Source organism: Dermacentor silvarum, chromosome 1 (genome assembly GCF_013339745.2).
Source record: "Dermacentor silvarum isolate Dsil-2018 chromosome 1, BIME_Dsil_1.4, whole genome shotgun sequence".
Taxonomy (NCBI): domain Eukaryota; kingdom Metazoa; phylum Arthropoda; class Arachnida; order Ixodida; family Ixodidae; genus Dermacentor; species Dermacentor silvarum.
In genome coordinates, this window is record NC_051154.1 from 18,509,223 (window position 1) to 18,531,153 (window position 21,931).

Sequence of the window (21,931 nt, forward strand, 5' to 3'; positions counted from 1 at the left end):
GCCCCTGTAATGCCTCGTATTTAAGCCCAGATGTACAAAACCAAATTATAGAAATTTGTGGTGAAATTCACAAAGAAAGCCTAGATGCAAAAGTAAACACTGCAGGCTTCTTCTCCGTACTTGCTGACGAAACGACGTATATTGCTGGAATCGAACAGCTTACTGTTTGTGCAAGGTACCTAAACAAGGATGCCATCGACATGGTATGGTATGATAAACTTTATTCAGGTCCTGAAGATCAACCCTTAGAATGACGCAGGCGGTTCCCACGTCGGGAACCGCCTGCGGTATTGCAGTATTTATTGGTATTGTGATACCAATAAAAAAATAACCTTACAGTCAAGGCGGGATTCGAACCCGCGTACCCCCGATCGCAAAATGCGTTCACGCTTTCGAGCGCCCTCGGCGAAGAAACCACCTAGAAACATGGTACGCGCGAGCGGCGCATGGCGGCGCCAGCGGTCGAGCACTGGGCTTCGGCGCAATTAGAAACACGCAGCCCGGCCGGGGTTGAATGTATACCTCTGCGCAACCGCAGTCTCCGGCGGCGGCGGCGGCGGCGGCGCGCGCCCGGCCTGAAAGTTTCAACGTGGACTTTCTTGGGCCGCCACCGTCGACTGCAAGCAAAAAATAAAGAAAACAAGTAGAGTGTACTAGAAAAAAGCAAGCGCTTTAGGAGAGGAGACGACGGAGGAAAGAGCAGATGGCGGTACTTTTCTTATATAGGTGCTTTAGCTCGCTGATCGGCCTGCTTGTTAGCTTCGCGACGAAGCATGCTGCTGCGCTTTCACGCGACGAAGCGCTGCCCTCTTGAGCGCACGCGCGCTTGTTACGTAGCTTTAGCGTCGCAACAAAAAGTAAATAAAAGAAGCGGAGAGACAAAGCACAGCGTGTTAAAATCCACAACACGCCTACAAGACCTAGCGCTTCCACGACTATAATGGCATTGACACGTGGGTTGCGCGCACGTGTTTTCATATACATCGGTAATTTTCAAATGTCTGCGGCATACCTTTCCGTTCTCGTCGCGGTAGCCTCGTTGATGGCACAGCGGAACACAGCACATTTAAAACATTCTTCGCAACGCGTTTTTGGCAAAATTCACAACGCGAGAGCTGGCTGCCGCGCTGGCGAAACGTCGCGTACTGGCAGTCGCAGGCTGCGTCGTCTGCTAGGGCGGCCTAGACATGGCGGCTGCTCGCAGTTCGCCTGCGCGGCGCTAGAGGCGCCCTTTTACGAAAACGGTCTAGTCTATACTAAAGCCCCTAGATTTCCTAAGCAAGAAATATCTAGGGACTTTAGTCTGTACTAAGCCAGGCTTTCAGTGTGGGGACACGATCTTCTCCGGTGCCATACTGGTTCTCATCTCTGCCGCGCGACGAATTCATTCGCAATTGCCCGGGAAAATGAAGTCATAAGCAGGAATTTAGTAAAATGAACTGTTAGGTTTCGTAATATATTTGAAAGAAAGTTTTGAAGAGAAAATTAGGCAATGAATAAGGTTTACTCAGCGGCTCCATCTACACTTGAACACTTGAACGTATTAATCGTTTTTCTGGGCAACCACGGCGCCAATTGTGGAGATGTTTGTTGCATGTAAAAGTAAACTCTGCTGACTGTATAAGATACATAAACACACGCACACGCACACGCACACGCACACGCACACGCACACGCACACGCACACGCACACGCACACACACACACACACACACACACACACACACACACACACACACACACACACACACACACACACACACACACAAGCATAAACACGCATGTACACAAGGACGCACATAAACAAGCGCACACCGACAAATACGCAACGCGCATAAACGCGCGCACTCACAAACACGGAAGTTTGTGTCAAATAATAATATGCAAGATAACAGATTGTAATTGTATACTGAGAGTTATTTTACACAACTGCATTATAACTAGTTTCTATACAATAACATGAAAATCTGAATACTTGTGCTTAAAATACTCGTATAAATACACTTTATGCGTGATTGTATTGATACACCAGCCACTACCGTGCCTGTCTGGGAGACCGGAGCTTTGTCAAGCCGAAGAAATTCCGGCTTTTTTTCCGGCTCTCCCTTTCACCTTGTGTATCCAGTGGTGAAAATAAAAACATGATGATGATGATGATGATGATGATGATGATGATGATGATGATGATGATGATGTGGCTTTCATAGATTATGAGAAGGCATTTGATTCAGTAGAGATATTCGCAGTCATAAAGGCATTGCGTAATCAAGGAGTACAGGAGGCATACGTGAATATGTTCGGAAATATCTACAAAGATTCCACAGCTACATTGTTTCTCCACAAGAGAAGTAGAAATTTACCTCTCAAGAAAGGCGTCAGGCAAAAAGACACTATCTCTCCAATGCTATTCACTGCATGCTTAGAAGAAGATATTCAAGCTCTTAGACTGGGAAGGCTTAGGAATGAGAATCAACGGCGAATATCTCAGCAACCTTCGGTTTGCAGATGACGTTGTACTATTCAGCAACAATGGGGACGAATTACAACAAATGATTGAGGACCTTAACTGAGAAAGTGTAAGAGTGGGGTTGAAGATTATCATGCAGAAGACAAAGATAATGTCAATAGCCTGACAAGGGAACAAGAATTCAGGATCGCCAGTCAGCCTCTAGAGTGTACAAAGGAGTACGTTTATCTAGACCAATTACTCACAGGGGACCCCGATCATGAGAAGGAAATTTACAGAAGAATAAAATTGAGTGCATACGGCAGGCATTACCAAATCCTGACTGGCAGCTTACCACTGTCGTTGAAAAGAAAAGTGTACAATCATTGTATTCTACCGGTGCATATAGGTATATGGGGCAGACACTTGGAGGTTGACAAAGAATTTCGAGAACAAGTTAAGGACCGCACAAAGAGCGATGGAACGAAAAATGTTAGGCCTAACCTTACGAGACAGGAAGAGAGCGGTGTGAATCAGAGAGCTAACGGGGATAGCCGATATTATAGCTGACATTAGGAGGAAAAAATGCAACCGGGCAGGCCATGTAATGCGCAGGATGGATAACCGGTGACCATTAGAGTTCACAATGGATTACCATGCAAGAGAAGGAAGTGCAGTCGCGGTCCGCAGAAACTAGGTGGGTGAGGAAGTTAGGAAATTGCCGGCGCAGTTGAAATCAGCTAGCGCAAGACAGGGGTAATTGGAGATCGAGGGAGAGCTTCTTCCTGCAGGGACCATAATATAGGCTGATGCGCTGCTGTATGATGATGATGAACACACCGGGGACGCACGTTTTCATCGTCGTGGTTAACAGAGTGCTTGGCTCGTTGGCGCCCCTCGGTTGCAATCGTGCCGTTGGATGCCGTGCCGAGCACGAGCGCGTGCTTAAAAAATATGAGGTAACTTTAAAGTGATTCACGACAATATCATCAAAAATAAGATTCCCAAGTTGGTTAATAGATATACCGACTATACTTAAAAATACCTTGAGTAAGGACTCAGGCTTTCAAGGTAGCTTTCAAGCCACTTCTCCCGCGTTCGTCGTCGGCGTCCACTTCCACAGCTGGCTGCGTTGCCGCTAATCCATTCCAGCGTAGAACTTCTCTTCTGTCGTGGTAATGGGGAGGCCGCGTTTACGGGGGTTTGAGCATTGCTTAAGGGGTATGTGCATTCAGGAGCAACTGACGACGTGTCCTAACGCATTTGAGCAACGCCGCGCGAACGCGCTCGGGAAAGGGCTCGTCGTCGATGTGCCAATTCTAGCGTGAGGGCTTTCCGAAGCCCAGGCGAAACGTCAGCGAAGAGCCACCGACCCGAGCTGCGGGAGCGCGATGTTTAGGCCAAACGTCAGTGAAGAGCCGCCGAACCCAAGTTGCGGGAGCGCGATGTTGAGGCCAAACGTCAATGAAGAGCCGCGACCTCGAGTTGCGGGAGCGCGATGTTGAGGCCAAACGTCAATGAAGAGCCGCCGAACCCGAGTTGTGGGTAGCGCGATATTGAAGAGAAAACGTCAGTGTCGTCGTTGCCCTCCAGGAACCCGACATGGTGGTGCACGCCTCGCCAACGCTAACGCCAACTTGCCCGGTGCGACGGCTAGGTTTCAACACGAGTTTCTCAACCGGAAGGTCACAATAGACATGTTCAGTTGGGTGATGCCCAACGACGATACACCATTCCATCGTGGGGGCAATATTCACTACAGCAGATTTACCTAGTCACAGCTGCGCAGGCTTCCATCTTCAGTAGTGTGTGATTTGTGGAGTGCGCGACCACGGTTCGGTGATGGAGACAGACAAGAAGCTGACGACAAGGAATGCGCGCGCGGAGGCCAATTCCGTGCTGGATGAAAGACGACAACGTCGAAGAGCGTCCGGAACGTGAAGACGCGGCGCAAGAAATAAAATAAAAGGACAAGGCATCCAATCAGAAGAAAACACGGAGCTTTCAGCGGCCAATCAGCAAAAGACGAATTGGCCAGAGCGGCGGAAAAGCGAGGCGCACTGACAGAAGGGGGGGGGGGGGGGGGGGTTGGAAGCGACGCCAGAAGGTCGGGCACCGAACCGAGGTTTGAAGACGAGCCGTCGGTTTCCGGACCCGAGCCTCCAGGATTTCACCCGACCGGGGCCTCCTGCCAACACGTTCCCGAGCGTCGCCGCTCTACCCGATAAACAACTCCTGCCCGAGGCCGGCGAGCTTCTGCGCCCGTGGGCAGACCGTGAGCAGTCGGGCTACGGGCCCGAGTTCTACACCCAGCTGTTCGGCTAGAACGCCGCCGCCATCTGCCCGTGCCGCCAAGCCGCCTGCCTTCGCTCTCCAAGCCAGAGCTGCCGCACTCTGATCGCCTGTTCAACGGTCCAATACACCGACCTTTGGTGAGACCAACCTTGCATCGTCTCATCTCCGCTTTCCGCGTCGAAACTGTTGTGCGCATTCACACGCGTGATCTGCCCGAACTTGCCTGCTATCGATACCATTCTATGTAGATGGTGTTTTTGCCATGATATTTCCTTGAGTGTTGTTTTATGGTTGCAGTTCGTTCTAGTTTATTGAAAGTTTGGTGTTTTCCAACAAACGGCTTTGTCCTCAATTGGGTTCTCAGAGCCTCTGCCTCAGAGTCTAAACCGTTAAACAAAAGAATCACACAGTGGAAGGTTCTGCCTTTTTTCAAATGTTTTCATTGGTGACATATTGAATGCATAATTTTCATCAGCAGGTGGTATTGCCCCGCGAGATGTAGTTGCGTTTTCAATCGCACGACCATAATTGATGTCGCTGCTTGTTGGTTTGAAACCGCATTTCAGCCTCGCCTTCGCGACCACGTGAATTGACCTCGCTGTTTCTTCGTAATCTAATGAAGAAGAAGAGTACAAGTACAAGGCCAGCCAGATCGACTGTTTAATGCCTCCAGTGCAACCAGTGGGCCAGCCGGATCGCCAGTGCTTAGCACGAGTGTGAGCCGTTTGGGCAACCAGCTGTTCCTGCTCTGCGTCACCTGCCTGCTCGGTTACAAACAGACGCTACCCTCTGAATTGCTCAGTACACCCCTTTACAATTTGTGGAAGGTGCTGCGTATTCAAGAACATCTACACCCTGGAACTCCGGTCTCGGTCTCTGCCTCCCATCATGCCTCTCCCAAGCCGACGTCGCCGCCACCCTCCGTTGCCTGCTCTGGCGCTCTCCCGCTCCGCCATCCAGCGGTTTTCAGCGGTACGGATGAGCAGGACGTCAATGACTGGTTGTCTACCTACGAACGGGTGAGCGTGCACAATCGATGGAACGATACCGCCAAGTTAAACGCCGTCATCTTCTACCTTGCGGGAGTGGCTTACCTGTGGTTTGAAAATCACGAAGCCGACTTTCAGTCCTGGTCAGCGTTCAAGACCAGTTTCGCTGAATTTTTCGGTTGCCCCGTCGTCCACAAGTTGCGCGCCGAGCAGTGGTTACGAGAGCGAGCGCAACAACCCGGTGAAACATTCACCTGTTATATCAAAGAGGTTCTCGACCTATACAAACGTGTGGATGCTTCTATGCCCGCAAATGACAAACTGAAACACATTTTGAAGGGCATCGCCGATGACATTTTCCAAATGTTGATCGCCAAGAGCCCACGCACCATAGCAGAGCTCATAAACTTGTGCCAAAGCTACGACGAGTTGAGGAGGCAGCGCGATTTGACCAGGCGCCCCTCAATGGCAGACGAGGCCCTCTCTTCCTTACCAGTCTTCTCTGATCGCTCCCCCCTGCTCTCACAAATCCAAGCTTTCGTGCGGGAGGAAGTTGCACGTCAGCTTTTTCTGCTTCCCTTCGCTGAGCTACCCCAAGAGCAGCCGCTGCCGCCACAGGATCCTAAACAGCCTCCTACACAGCTCGCCCCGACGCTCCGGCGGGTTATTGAAGACCAAGTTGCTGAGGCTCTACCATTGCAGCATCAGCTGAGTCTCCTGTCGCCGCACCACTTACGCATCCGTCGCCGCGCAGCCTCCTCGTCAACCACTCGTTGCGCTACATCCACGGCCGCTACCACCCGTTCATCATCCCGTTCATCGACCTGCTCCTGCCTTTGCTAATCCTTGGCGCACGCAACTTACACAACAGGCCCATATATTATGCCTGCGGTATTCCCGGCCATGTTGCACGACTATGCCACCGCCGCATGCTGCATTCTGATGGCTTTGCGCAGTCGCCTCCCTACGCCGACGTGCAACCTTTCCACGACACTTCTTTTGTTTTGTTCGACACTTCAGTCGAACAGGCCACCAGCCGAGCGCCCCGTCCTTACACGTCGTTCACCTTCCCCGCGTCACCGCTCGTTGTCCCCGATGCGTCGGCGCCCTTCACCCACGAAAGAGGAAAACTAAGCGCCGCAGTTCAGGAGGCAGGAACTGCGTCGCCATCGATCTGTGCAAGTCCTCCATTGTCGCCTGCGAACGTTGTCGACCTTACTGTTGACGGCGTCTCTACCGTTGCGCTAATTGATACTGGAGAATCCGTGTCTGTCCTAAACGAACGCCTCTCTCACGCTTTACGAAAAGTTACGACGCCACTTTCTGGGTTTTCTCTTCGCACAGCAAGCGCCCAGCCAGTTCGGCCTTAAGCAGCATGCACAGCTAGAGTTATTATTCAGGGCGTTCTCTATATTGTGGAGTTTGTGGTTCTGCAGTCATGCTCTCACGACGTGATACTTGGGTGGGACTTTCTTTCGCGAAATAACGCCTTCAACTGTGCGCGTGCTGAAGTCGAATTATCGCCTCTGTGTGACGTGCCCCTCGTCGACACCACTTCTCTTCCCGCTAAGCTAGTCCTCCGGGAAGACATCGCCATACCGCCGTACTCGTCTGCCGTTGTTCCTGTCTTTTGTGGCGCTGTCTCTGAAGGCGCTGTCCTCTTCACTCCTTCGGAACTCTTCATAACCCGCAAAGATGTTCCCCTCCCTTTCGCCATGCTTGACATTTCAACCGGTTTCAGCTCCATCGTTGTCTGCAATCCCCTTCCTACAGCCCTGAAGGCTTTGCGGCGAAGCAGTTGGCTGTGTTCAGCCTCTTGATGACATGTTTATTACCGACGTGCCGGATGCTTCGCATGCAGAGCTCACTGACTTCTGTGCACTTTCCACTTCTGCTCTGCCATCACCTGACTTATTCACACCTTTCATTGCCGACGACCTTACTTCCGAGCCGCGCTCCCAGCTTCTTCACCTGCTTGCCCATTTCCGTTCTTCTTTTGATGTCGCTCAGCCTACTCTGGGCCGCACGTCAACCGTCAGCCACCACATCGACACCGGCTCCAACGCGCCATTGCGGCAGCGCCCGTACCGCGTCTCAGCCAAGGAGCGTCAGGTGATCAGTGAGCCCGTCGACGACATGCTTCAGCGCGGCGTCATTCGACCTTCCCATAGCCTGTGGGCATCACCGGTGGTTCTCGTCGCAAAAAAAAGATGGTTCCATTCGGTTCTGCGTCGATTATCACCGTCTTAATAAGATAACGCGAAAAGACGTGTACCCTCTACCACGCATTGACGATGCTCTGGACAGCTTGCAAAGCACTGAATTCTTCTCTTCGTTGGATTTACGCTCGGGCTACTGGCAGGTCCCGATGTCAGCAGTTGATCGCCCAAAAACCGCATTTATTACTCCAGATGGTTTATACTAATTTAATGTGATGCCATTTGCCCTATGCAATGCGCCTGCTACGTTTGAGCGAATGATGGACAATATCTTGCGTGGCCTAAAATGGAGCACGTGTTTATGCTACCTCGACGACATCGTTGTGTTCGCCCCTGATTTCAGCACGCATCTTCTCCGCCTTAGGCAAGTGTTGACGTCCTTGACCAACGCAGGCCTGTAACTGAACTTGGAAAAAGTGCCAGTTCGCCGCGCGCAAGCTTATGATTCTAGGTCACGTCGTATCCCAAGACGGCATTTGCCCCGACCCATAAAAACTTCGCGCTATGGCAGAATTTCCTAAACCTAAGACACTCAATGAACTCCGCGCCTTATCGGCCTCTGTTCTTACTTCCGACGCTTTGTTCGCAATTTTGCCTCCATTATATCACCTCTGACACAATTCTTAAGTGCCGCCAGCGACCTATCCTCCTGGTCTCCTGCATGCGACACCGCGTTCGTGACCTTGCGCCGTCTCCTGACGTCTCCGCCTATACTGCGACACTACGACCCCATCGCCCCAACTGAAGTGCATACGAATGCCAGTGGTATTGGCCTTGGCGCTGTTCTTGCGCAGCGCAAGCCTGGCTACTCCGAGTACGTCGTTGCTTACGCCAGTCGCAATACCAGGAATTAGGGACATTTCGTAGTTTCCTTTTTTCGCCACCACGTGGCGTATCGACCTTAAAGAATTCGAAATTCCCGCTATGACGTATGCTATGACGCACAACTAAAGAAAGCGCAATAAAAAGAAACACACCCTGAAGCTGTGGCTTCACCTCGGTGCTTGGAAATGTTCGCGCTTGTGTATCAGCGTTATCTCGAAGACGGCCAGCTACTTGCTCTAGTGACAATGAATCGACGGTTTTGCTAGACACTTCGCCAGAAAGCTCGTCCGCATTCTGGAGAGAAGTCTGATCGAGATAACGGCTCCCGTGAAGCTTCCGATGAATATATATTTTTTTCCTTGAGCAGGCTTTTTATTTGTACACCACTGTGGCCACGGTCTTGCGTATACGTCAGGGTTCTGTTTCATGGGTTTCCTATAAAACTGGCGTGATCCATTGTTTAAGAGGAAGCTTTAGCTCGGGCCTATCTTCGATGCCGGATTATCTAATACATGTAAAATGCAGGAATGCTTTCATAAGAAAACCGCTGAACCGATTTGAATGAAATGTGTTGCATTTAAGAGGGAAAGTTAAATTGCAGAGACTGCAGCAAATAGCATTTTCGTTTAGATAGTGTAATGTTTTCAAAGAATTGCAGGATGTTCGTAAATTTCAAAAAAATAGAAGCATGAAGTTTACAAATCCGAAACTCAGCCATTAAAAACAAATATGGCATTTCTATAAACCGCACCCGTTGTAGCATCAAAAGCGAACAATTTTTTTTGCTTTAACTTAAAACTTACGTGAATTTGTTATAATGTTTGGAAGGGTTTTGCAAATGCAACATTCACAACATAGTGGTATATTTCAGGATGGTGTATGATATATGATTGCTATCCGCTTTCGATGTATTATTAGGTGCAGTTTATAGAATACCGATATCATTTTTAGCTGCTGAGCTACATAGCTCTATACGCCAAGTTTTCTTTTTCGAAATTTGGCAATTCTTTATAATTTGACGTAAGAAAGGTAGACCAGCTATATATAATAAAATATCCCTTTCGGCAATCACTACACTTTAACTTTTTTTTCTAAATTCAACATAACTCATCAAATTTGGTGCATTGGTTGCTCTGAGAAACTATTTCCGATTTCCCATGTATTTCGATAGGAGCCCCCAAGCTCAATGTTCCCCCAAAGTTCGAGCTTGAATAATATATTTGTTGGCAAGATACGTTTGTAAACGTGTGATCGTGGCCTAATGAGCTAGAGCACTGGCGTACTGAGCTCAACGGCAGAGGATATGTTTGCAAAGCGTCTTGGGAAGGAATAGGAGAAAAGAAAGGGAGCAGGCTGGTATGTTATTCAGAAGCGTGTCTGGTTGGCTAAAAATTACTAAATGCGTTGGTCGTCATACCACCTTCCGTTCCATCAGCATAATTTCTATTTCATTCCGATAGTATTGTGCTATTATTGTCAATCAATCGAGATTAGAACACCGGTGTCATGGCATTGTATTCCGTCGCAATTCTTTATCACCGTCACTTCAGAATCCTCTCATCGTCGTCATGCCGTCGTCCTTATATACCTTCGTCGTTCTATCGACATCATTCCTACCTCGTAATTCCATCGTCGTCACTGAATGCGCTGTCGGCCTGCGGTCCTTGTTCTACCATCGTGAGGTAACATTGGCGAGCGATGGTCATAACAAATCGGGTCAATCAGGGAGACAGTGTATGGCCGCATATAACCGAATCACTTGAAACATCAGGAGAAACACTACGGATTCTAAATAAAGGTGTCTTAGCTAACGCGGTGTGTCGCTTCTTGTTCGCTAGATTGTGTAAATGCTAATCGCATTAACTTCGATAATCATCTTAACATGGATTCTGCAGGAATTCTTTCGTCTTCGCGACACTAACGAACTCTTGTCCACATTGTTCCCAGCCTATTAACACCTCGAATTCCTAGAGGTGATCGTGCTCAGGCATGTGACGGACGACCCGAAGTTTGATGGAGGTAGCGGTATAATTTCGACAGCGGCGCCGCCTATCGACAAGGGGAAACACATTTGGGTGGGTGGGAATAGCGGCGAAAGGCACACTTCATGAGTTGCTAGGCATCACAGATTCGAATCAACCTGACAAAGAGTTAGAAATATATATGCATTGCCGTCGCGCTAAAGAAATTGAAAAACTATTGGATTGGTGCGAGACTCGCTGCAAAAACATTCATTAGACTGTCTCAGGTATCTGAGCTATCCTTAACGGGAATCAATGAGATGAGTTTCGATAGAGCTCGTTACATTTTTCAAGAGAGGAAGACGTGCCTAGAGGCAGAGTCGACGGCAATATTTTGTTGCTGCACAAGAATATCTAGATTTTCGGCATGATCATTTAACGGAAAAACAAAAATTAAATAAGTTTTCAAGAAGTACTTAGAGTACATTGATAAAATTGTAGCAAATAAATTCTGAAAAGGTAATTTGCAACTTTTTTGTGTCCTAAGGCACAGGGCAACTTACTACTGGTTTCCATTAATTTTCTTCGTTATATTTTCAAGCGAGTTGAATATTTTGCCGTAGGTTATATCACAATTAACCCAACTAATTAAACTGAGACTTTGAAGTGTATATTGTTCTTGGACAAATGCTTTAAGACTACGCGGATGCTGCAAAATTTATCAACATTGGGGAGGGGAATATGAAAAACAAAATAGAAATGCAAAGCACTTTATTGCCTCGTAAATTTTTATTTTGAATGCTATTTCCACTCGTTAAGTGGCGCGACCCTCGTGTTCGCAGCCTTGTATATGTTTTTGTAGCACTAGGTACGTTGTCTGCGAATTTACGTGAATAAGCAAGCAGATCATACTTTAATCTGGCGGAGAAAAAAATACAAGGAAAGCCTACGTTGTCGATGCACTGTACTGAAACACAATTAGACAGAGTCTAAATTTGCATATATTTCTAAACAAGGGTGCCTAAACTGTCGATTGAAAAATTGACATCATTATAATGAAGCCGAATAAAGCAATAAAGATGGCATGTTCCGCGTGAAAATATGATGAGCGTTAGCCTTGTGGGTCAACAATTTCTGTTTAATGAAAAAAAAGCTTCTAGTGGCCGTGTATTATCGTATTTCTGAAAACCAGTAACCAGCGTATCTAAATTTACATTCGCGCCAAAATTAGTGGCTCGAGTTCTATCACTGTAGGCACATCTGAATGACTATATGAGATTAAAAAGTGAGATTAAATGGCGGGCGGCGGCGTGTATGGTAGTGTTCACCTATGCCTTCGCTATAGTATGTTGCCGCACACTTTAAAGCACGAGCATGGTGATCAACCGATGTGCTTTTTTACAACTTCATCCCTAAATGTAAGCCGGGGTTCTCCCACTCCCGGTGGTTGTTGCCAGCCTGATCCCTCCCTATTTTCCTAACTGTCCATTGCATGGTTTGTTTTCATACCAAATATTCACATAATAATCTGTGGGTGTTCGGCTAGTAATGAAATGTTTATTTCTCTCACAGTTAAATTATCAAGTAACCATAAAGAAGGGATGGAGGGCAAAAACTTGCTATGATGCAGCTGGAAGACAGCCCGGCGGCCGTTGATCACATGACAGTATCTTCACAATAATCGAGAACGCGAGCTAGCTTCGTAAAGGCAAAAGGGCTAATGGGTGGAACAGAACCGGGCCGGCCAAAGAATGGTACTTTCGGGCTCGGGCCAGGCCCGGACCTGAAAAACCGGCCCGTGCAGTGCTCTACTTCAGATAGTCTGATCAGCAGATTCCCATACTGTCATGTAGTAGTGACGCTGAAGTAAACAGTCGTAAAACTGTGTATGACGAAACTGATTCTTTATTGGGCGAACATGTGCCCACAAAAGCAAGCTACACTCAAAGCACAACGAAAGCGGTGAACACAGTCGGCGATCGTCGAAATCTGATCAGCGGCGAAACGCGTCGGCTTTTATACATGAGTCATCGAAGGTCCCAGAATAATCCGTGGTACCCGCGTGTCTTCCAGAAAGATCTAGATAATTCGCGTCTCTCATACAATCAGATTACATGAGCGTCGGCGACAAAAGACAACGGATAGAAGCATCGATAACGTTCGAGAAACTTCCCATACATGCAGGCGCGTCCTGTGCCTAGCGATAACGTTTAACATTTTTAGCCGGTGAAAAGCGGTCACCGGTGAAAGATAAACATATATACGTGTCAATACCCTCCCCTTAAAAAGCATCGTCCCGATGATACAAACAAGAAAGCGAAAACAAAACCACGCGTACAGAGAGAGAAAAAAAAGTATCAGTTTCGCCCGAAAGGCGAAGCATCAATTGCGATAGCAAATTAGTAGAGAGCTATTCGGAGTAGGGATAGTAGTTTTATCGGCTGCATAAACTTGGACACATACGCTTACTAACTGAATTAACAAGCGTGGTGTCAGCGCGCACAAGCAAACATGAATAGATCACACTGAATGACCGCATACAACGACTGTCAAAACGTTGGCAGCAATCGCAGCCGCCGCAGCGGGCAAGGTTCGTGGGGTCTATCGCTTCAAAGGAAACTGAGCGGCGGATGCACAGCGCATACAAAGGTCAGAGCCATGTGGAGATAGGAGACCGTGCGGGCGACGGTCACAGCCGGGCAAAGTACGAACGGAGTTGTTGGCAGAGTAGAAGCTGCGCCCCCCCCCCCCTCCCTCCCCGCGCTGCCTTACCGCTTTGTTGCTTTTGCGTGGGAGATAGAGTGGCAAGTTCTCCTTACGCCCGATTGCAAGATACGCCTTTGGTGCTGGAGCACAGCGTCGCCCCGCCTCCCTCCCTCCCATACCCCCACGGCCTTTCGCGCGACGGTCGCGTTTGCTTTCGGCCGTGCGTTCGCTCTCCGTGATAGCGCGCGCGTCCCCCCCCCCCCTCGCGCTTTCGCTCGCGCATACGGCGCGCGGCGACGATTTTATCGCCCTTGGAATCTATACGGAACCTGACGGCGACGCCGACGGCAGAAATCCGGTTTAAGTGTCCATATAATTGCTATCGCAATAAAAACAACAACAAACAATAACAAAGTAACAAAGTACCGAAGTTCGTCAGCGGGCGTAGAAAGGGCTAAGACGCACCACGTGGATGACTTCACGCGTAAAGTTTCTCACTATATTACCTAGAGGGAAAAGTGGCGCTGCTGCGCGGTGGTATCCATGGGAATGCCGGTATATTGTGACTTCGGATTGGCATCGTTCTTGGAGAGCCAGAACGCCTTGAAGACGCGCCTGGCTAGCACCGTTGCGTCGGTCACAATGATTCATTTCCTGTTAAACAGCACGTAAAAAACTGCTTTAGCTTTATTATTACACAAAAACATGTTTTGTTTAATTTTGACGACATACTATTCAATGCAGAATTCTATGGAACGTAATAAGTATCAGCTGGCCGCTAAAGTTGGAGGGCAGACGATAAGATTCTCGCTCGCTTTGGAACAACTTGTCGTCTGTTCTTGCTTTTCTTCGCTTGATGCTGCATTGCAGGTGAGCAAACTTTATTGAGAGATGTAATATGGGTGAATGAAAGCCTTTTATGTAGATTTTATTTTAAGAATGCGTTATTTGTGTAGCCATATAGACACGTTTTAGAGGGAGCCTCGTACAACACCAGCCAACACAAGCTTCGCAGACACATATCCCGTCATTCCCATGAGGGCACGGCGCCCTTTAAGAAAATCGCATAGACGGTGGCGCCAGTTTACCCTCTAGGTGTTATAGTGAGAAACTCTATGACTTCACGTCGTGCCCGGCGCCGCTGTGATTACGAAATGCCGTCTGGCACAGCCTCATAGTTCAGTGTTCCAATACGTCGGATGATCTTATATGGTCCGAAATAGCGACGTAACAGTTTCTCGCTAAGTCCTCGTCGGCGTATCGGAGTCCAGACCTAAACACGGTCGCCGGGCTGGTACTCGACGTAGCGTCGTCGAAGATTGTAGTGTCGGCTGTCGGTCCTCTGCTGGTTCTTGATGCGCAGGCAGGCGAGCTGTCGGCCTTCTTCGGCACGCTGCAAATAGCTGGCAACGTCGAGATTTTCTTCGTCGGTGACGTCCGGTAGCATGGCATCAACGTCGTGGCCGGGTTCCTTCCGCAGACCAGGTTGAACGGCGCCACGTGCGTCGTTTCTTGCACGGCCATGTTGTATGCGAAGGTCACGTGCGGAAGGATGGCATCCCACGTCTTGTGTTCGACGTCGACGTACATTGCCAGCATGTCGCCGATGGTCTTATTTAGGTGCTCGGTGAGGCCATTCGTCTGCGGGTGGTAGGCGGTGGTTCGGCGATGGCTTGTGTGGCTGTATCGCAGGATGGCTTGAGTTAGTTCTGCCGTAAAGGCTGTACCTCTGTCGTTGACGAGGACTTCTGCGGCGCCGTGACGCAGGAGGGTATTCTCAACGAAAAATCGGGCTACATCGGCGGCACTGCCTTTGGGCAAGGCTTTTGTTTCGGCGTAGCGCGTGAGGTAGTCCGTAACTACGACGATCCATTTATTCCCGGACGTCGACGTCGGGAAAGGCCCCAGTATGACCATCCCGATCATCTGGAACAGTCGGCGAGGTGGCTCTATCGGCTGTAGAAGTCCGGCTGGCCTTGTCGGCGGTGTTTTGCGTCGCTGAGAGTCTCGGCATGTCCTTACGTAATGGGCGACGTCGGCAGAGAGGCGAGGCCAGTAGTATTTTTCTTGGATCCTCGCGAGCGTGCGGGAAAAACTGAGGTGTCCAGCCGTTGGGTCGCTATGGAGAGCTCGCAGAACCTCTGGACGCAATGCTGAGGGTACCACTAGGAGGTAGTTGGCTCGAACAGTCGAGAAGTTCGTCTTTAAGAGAATGTTGTTTTGCAAGAAAAACGACGCCAATCCTCGCCTGAACACCTTAGGCACAATGACGGTCTTGCCTTCCAGGCAGTCTACAAGGCTCATTAGTTCCGGGTCAGCTCGCTGTTGTTGGGTCCCAAGAAAGTGTCGTCATCCTGGTCGTCCTGTGGCGGCGGTTCGACGGGGGCGCCAGACAAGCAGACAAGGACTGATGGGTCCCGACAAAGTGTCGTCATCCCGGTCGTCCTGTGGCGGCGGTTCAACGGGGGCGCGAGACAAGCAGTCGGCGTGAGAGTGCTTTCGCCCGGACTTGTAAACGACGGTGATGTCGAATGCTTGAAGTGTCAGACTCCATTGTGCGAGGCGACCTGAAGGATCCTTCCAGTTAGCTAGCCAACACAAGGCGTGGTGGTCGCTGACAACTTTGAAGGGCCTGCCATAGAGGTAGGGACGAAACTTTGATGTAGCCCAGATGATGGCGAGGCATTCCTTTTCGGTTGTGGAATAATTTGTTTCCGCCTTCGACAGCGACCAGCTAGCGTAACTTACAACCCTTTCTAGTCCGTCAGTCCTCTGCAAAAGCACAGCGCTGAGTCCTATACTGATTGCGTCGGTGTGCACTTCGGTATCGGCTTTTTCGTCGAAATGTGCAAGTATTGGCGGCGATTGCAGGCGTCGCTTCAGTTCTTCAAATGCTTCGACTTGCGGCGTCTCCCACTTGAACTCGACGTCGGCCTTCGTGAGGTACGTCAGTGGCTCAGCGATCCGTGAAAAGTCCTTCACGAAGCGCCTGTAATAGGCGCGCAGTCCAAGAAATCTACGGACTGCCTTCTTGTCGGCGGGCGGAGGAAAGTCAGCGATGGCCGCAGTTTTCTGTGGGTCAGGGCAAACTCTAGACTTGTTGATGACGTGGCCCAAAAACAAGAGCTCCTCGTATGCGAAGCGGCACTTTTCTGGCTTTAACGTGAGTCCGGAGGTCTTGATAACTTGAAGAACTTTTGAAGGCGCCGGAGGTGTTCCTCGAAGCTTGAGGCAAACGACGTCGTCCAAATAGACGAGGCAAGTCTGCCACTTCAAGCCTGTCACTACATTATCCATGACGCGTTGGAAAGTCTCAGGTGCCCAGCAAAGACCAAACGACATGACCTTGAACTCGAACAGTCCGTCTGGTGTTATAAAGGCAGTCTTCTCCCGGTCCCTCTCGTCGACTTCGACTTGCCAGTAGCCGGTGTTGAGGTCCATTGACAAAAAGTACTTTGCGTTGTAGAGTCGATCCAAGGCGTCGTCAATACGTGGGAGAGGGTATACGTCCTTCTTCGTGATTTTATTGAGGCGACGATAATCGACGCCGAAACGTAGCGTTCCATCCTTCTTCTTTACTAACACCACGGGGGACGCCCACGGACTCTTGGATGGCTGGATGAAGTCGTCGCGTAGCATATAGTCGACTTGTTGCCTTATGGCCTCGCGTTCGCGCGCCGAAACTCGGTAGGGACTCTGACGGAGTGGGCGGACATATTCGTCGGTTATGATGCGGTCCTTGGCGACAGAGGTTTGTCGAACTTTTGACGACGACGAGAAGCAGTTCTTGTATTGCAGGAGCAGGGCTTTTAGCTATTCTTTCTTATTATTGGGAAGGTTCTGATTGACGTCGAAAGTTGGTTCAGGTATTACAGTCATTGTTGCAGGTGCACTAGAATCCGTGAAGGTGAAAGCACCGCTGGATTTTACTATTTCGTCGATGTAGGCGACCGTGGTGCCTTTGTTAATGTGCTTGTATTCGTGGCTGAAGCTCGTAAGCATCACACTTGCTTTGCCTTCATGTAGCTCATCTATGCCTCTAGCGACGCAAATTTCACGGTCGTGCAGTAAGTGATGATCGCCCTCGATGACACCCTCCATGTCTGTAGGCACTTCGGTACCGACGGAAATCATTACGCTGGAGCGAGGCGGAACGGTGACTTGTTCTTCTAGCACAATCAAGGCAATGTAACTGGTGTTTGGATCCGGTGGTGTCGCGTTGTGCGTTGAAAGCGTTATCGACTTGGACGCGTCTTAAGTCGATGACTGCACCGTGTTGGTTTAGAAAGTCCATGCCTAGGATAACATCCCTGGAGCCGTGCTGCAGGATTACGAAGCTCGCCGGGTAAGTGCGGTTGTTTACCGTGACTCGCGCTGTGCAGATTCCAGCCGGCGTTATTAGGTGGCCTCCCGCTCTCCGGATATCGGGTCCTTGCCAGGCCGTTTTCACCTTCTTCAACTTGGCGGCGAACTCGCCACTGCAGACGGAATAGTCGACTTCAGTGTCGACGAGAGCGGTGACGTTATGACCATCGAATAGCACGTTTAGATCGGTAGACCATCGTCTGGCGTTACGGTTAAGTCGTGGTGTCGGATCACGGCTGCGTCAGCTTGCTGCGCTGCTGCTACGTCGCGTTGGTAGGTCTACTTTCGGCGGCGAAGTGTTGTCGTCAAGGCTCTTGCCAGGCGCTATGCTGATAGCTCGTCATGATGATTCGCGAATTTAGTTCGTCGGCGGCGGAGTATCTTCAGCATTGCGTCGTACAGCAACCGCACCTCCATCGGTTGCTGCCTTTAGTTTCCCGGGTAAGGGCTAGGAGATCGGGTAGGCTAGGGTTGGGCCCGTATACAGCCCTTACCCGGCCCAACCCGGGGCGAGATGTAGCAGCCTGGTGACGGCGAGCGTGAGGGTCGTCGTGATTGCCACTGGGCTGTGGCGAGGTAGTCGGCGATGTCACGTGACCGCTCGCCAAGCTGTGGACGTGGCGCGCTGACGGCGAACCATTGCAGGCCCACAAAATCAAGCTACACTCGAAGCACAACGAAAGCGGCGAACACAGACGGCGATCGTCGAAATCTGATCAGCGGCGCAACGCGGCGGCTTTTATACATGAGTCATCGAAGGTCCCAGAATAATCCGTGGTTTCCGCGTGTCTTCCAGAAAGTTCTAGATAATTCGCGTTCCTCATACAATCAGATGACATGAGCGTCGGTGACAAGAGACAACGGATAGAAGCATCGATAACGTTCCAGAAACTTCCGATACCTGCAGGTGCGTCCTGTGTCTAGCGATTACGTTTAACATTCGTTAGCCGGTGAAAAGTGGTCACCGGTGAAAGATAAACATGTATACGTGTCAATATGATTATGAAAGATTGAGTAAAACAATTTAAGACGTAACCTGCTTCCCTGTTCAAGCAAAAGGATCCAGTCCAGTTATTTTTTCCTCTTACACTTAGAAAGTGGTTGTATATCCCCAGGTCGAACAGTGTCGCGACGAATTGGACTTTTTCTAGAGCATTAATATTCAAAAAATTTATTGTTGGGCTTTACGTGCCAAAACCACAATCTGATTATGAGGCACGCCGTTGTGGGGGACTCCGGATTACTTTAGTCCACCTGGGGTTCTTTAACGTTCACCCAATGCTGCATTGATATGCACATCACAAACCGCATTCAACATAGGGCATGCCTACACGAACATTCGTAAAATTTGTTTTTCACGCTGCTCTTTTACGTTAATACTTATGTGTTTTAAACTTTGTTGCAAGTGAAGGGCATGCCCGGTATTGAGATGTTATGACCAAGAGCCATCCTCTGACAGCATAAGGCCTAAATATTTCACAGGTGAATTATTTTTTTATTTCAACTGGCCACTTTACAAATACTTTTATCTGATTTTGTAACAATTTTGTAGTGAAGCTAATGTCTACATAATTATTTATGTTTAGGGCCATGCTATTAGTGACACGCCATTTTTATACGCGCTTCAAGTCGGCCGCCAATAAAAACAATGACTCATTAGATGCCCTTGCACACAGTACACAATCATCCACAAAAATTGTATCCCGGTTCAATAATATCACACATATTGCTAATAAAAACCTTGCACTCGGCCGCGCAACGCTTGAAACAGCGAAGCTGTGTGATCGTAGCCCAGCATTTTCCGGAAGTGCGCACGAACTTTTCATCTTATTATTCATGTAGACGATAATTTCTTTTCGCGCGTCTCGGACTTACGGCCGACACTGCGCGTTGCACAGCGCAGCTTGCAACACCGACACCGCGTTCCAGGAGACCCGCTCCGTGAATGCGTCACTCTCTCTCTCTCTCTCTCTTGCTCTCATAGCACGCAAAACCTCTTCACCTCGCATATTCCCTTCTTTCGCTCCCACTTACCCCTCCCCGTTGGCGCTGAGCCGTAGTAGTAGTGATTTTATTGAAGAAGAAAGTGACGCTTATTTCTGCTGCCCAATAGGGAGCACGGCGCAGCGTCAGGGGAAGGGGAAAAAGGAGATAAAGATGTTGAAAGGAAGGGAAGAGAAGAAGAAGCAGCAAGAGTCTCATCCGATCATGGAGGAGGCTGGTGATGGAGGCGATGGCCTGCTAGGGACGAGCGCTTAGCGATGGGCGGAGATTCCGTTCAGTTCCACAAACTCCAAAAGGCTGTGGAGAGCTCGGAGGTGGGGAGGCGACGGGAACAGGAGGTCGCTGGCTGTCGCAGCAGGTAGAACCTGTTGTCTGTAGGCAGTGATGACCCTTGAGCGGTCCCGTGCTCCCTCAAGGGCTGCAGAAGATAGCGCCAACCTTTCCCTTTCCCTCAAGAACCACTTATCATCATCGCAGAGCACGAGCGTACAAACGCGCCAGCTGTGGAGGAATATGACGACGCTCGAACGCAATCATATGGTTAGCATAAATGCATGTTCTGGCAGCGTGGCTTTATAGCCTAGTGGTTCCGACGCTCGCTTTGGGACCGGAGGTACGCGGCCTCGAAACCCACCTCTGCAAGAAAGTTTATTATTTCTTTTTTTGGTAGTTTCTCGATACGCACCACAAATTACGGCGGGCTTAAACAGCTTCGCTGTTAAAAAAAGAAATTCGGCAGAGACATTTCAAACTGCTTACGTGTGGCTATGCGAAAGCGATATATTCCCTTTGGTGCATTTTTGTACGGAACGGCGTTCCAGGAACTAGTTCCTTTGGGAGGAACGGAGGAATGCACAATCCTTTAAGCATCGGTAGAACTGTAACGTTAACTCGTTATTTTTACAAAGGGACGGCAGAGGGAACGGCGTTCCTTCTGTGAACGTTCCACGGCATTAAACAAGCGCACCGACGCACGCACGTATGCAGCACATCATGCAAGGCGCAAAGAACTACCACTTGTCTGTCACGTGACTATGGTGCATTTTTGTACGCGAGTTCTGCATTATATTTTTTAATGACTAGGCTTCAGATTGCCACGTGACGTTCCCTTTTGTAGTTTCTTTCCGCCATGGCGGCCTGTCGGACACTAACATCGAGATGTAACTCTTGCCCAGTTCACACAAGGGTCTTTACTAAATTAAGAACATCTATTCTGGACATTTCTTTTTCCGCTCATACTGCAATATTGGATCAGCATTCATTAAACGCTAAGTATTGTTCCTTTCGATGCGGTTTCTTGCGCAGACATTCAATATTGGTGCATGCGAGTAACTTTCTATTTGCAGATCTGAAGCGCAGTATCCTGACTGCGCATTTGAAGACCGAAGTGGAAAGCGCCGTATGTGTTGCACTTGTAATAGACGAGCACCAAAGTGGCAGTTAAACATGTCTGGAGTATGTCCGGTGCTGCTTGAAAAAAATTCGTCTAGGAGCGTTGCTTTGGATTCTTTTTATCTCCAGATAATGTGCCGCCGGCAATGTTCAAATTCTTATAATATACTTAGTTGATGTGAGATTTAAATTGCACACTTATTTCGTCGCATATTATCCGACACCACATTTAATTTCAAAAAATCAAAGGTAACGTAATGTAACGACACGTTACAATGTTAGAAATGTAACTGGAACGCGTTCCATTCGCCTTAAAGTATCTGTAACGGGAACTCGTTCCAAGATTGGGAAGGAACGAGGAACGAGCTTCGTTCCTATTTTAGAGGAACGTGTACAACGCTGCTTCGGTGAAATGTTTTTTCCGCACGCTCCCGATCAGGCAAGTTCACCCCTGCGTTCTAACGGCGCGAGTTCGTAACTCGAAGGAGCGCTCCGCGGCGTTCAATTGAACATAAATAAAGGGTCAGGCAAGGAGACACCCGAAAGGCGAAGCACCAATGGCGATAGCAACTTAGTAGAGAGCTATACGGAGTAAGGATAGTAGTTTTATCAGCTGTATAAACTTGGAGATGCAGCAGCACCCGCAACGCGCAGAACTGTTGTCGACGCCGTCGCCGTTTTGCCCGCGTTCGCACCGAACGCGCGCGGCGGTGGTGACTGTTGACAGGG

At 49.3% G+C, this 21,931-nt stretch overlaps 1 protein-coding gene across 3 annotated transcripts in view; it reads left to right on the forward strand.

Moving 5' to 3' along the window:
* The window catches only part of LOC119457510 (probable sodium/potassium/calcium exchanger CG1090), a 102,204-nt gene that overhangs the window by 29,145 nt on the left and 51,128 nt on the right, over positions 1-21,931 (forward strand). The window lies entirely within an intron of this gene.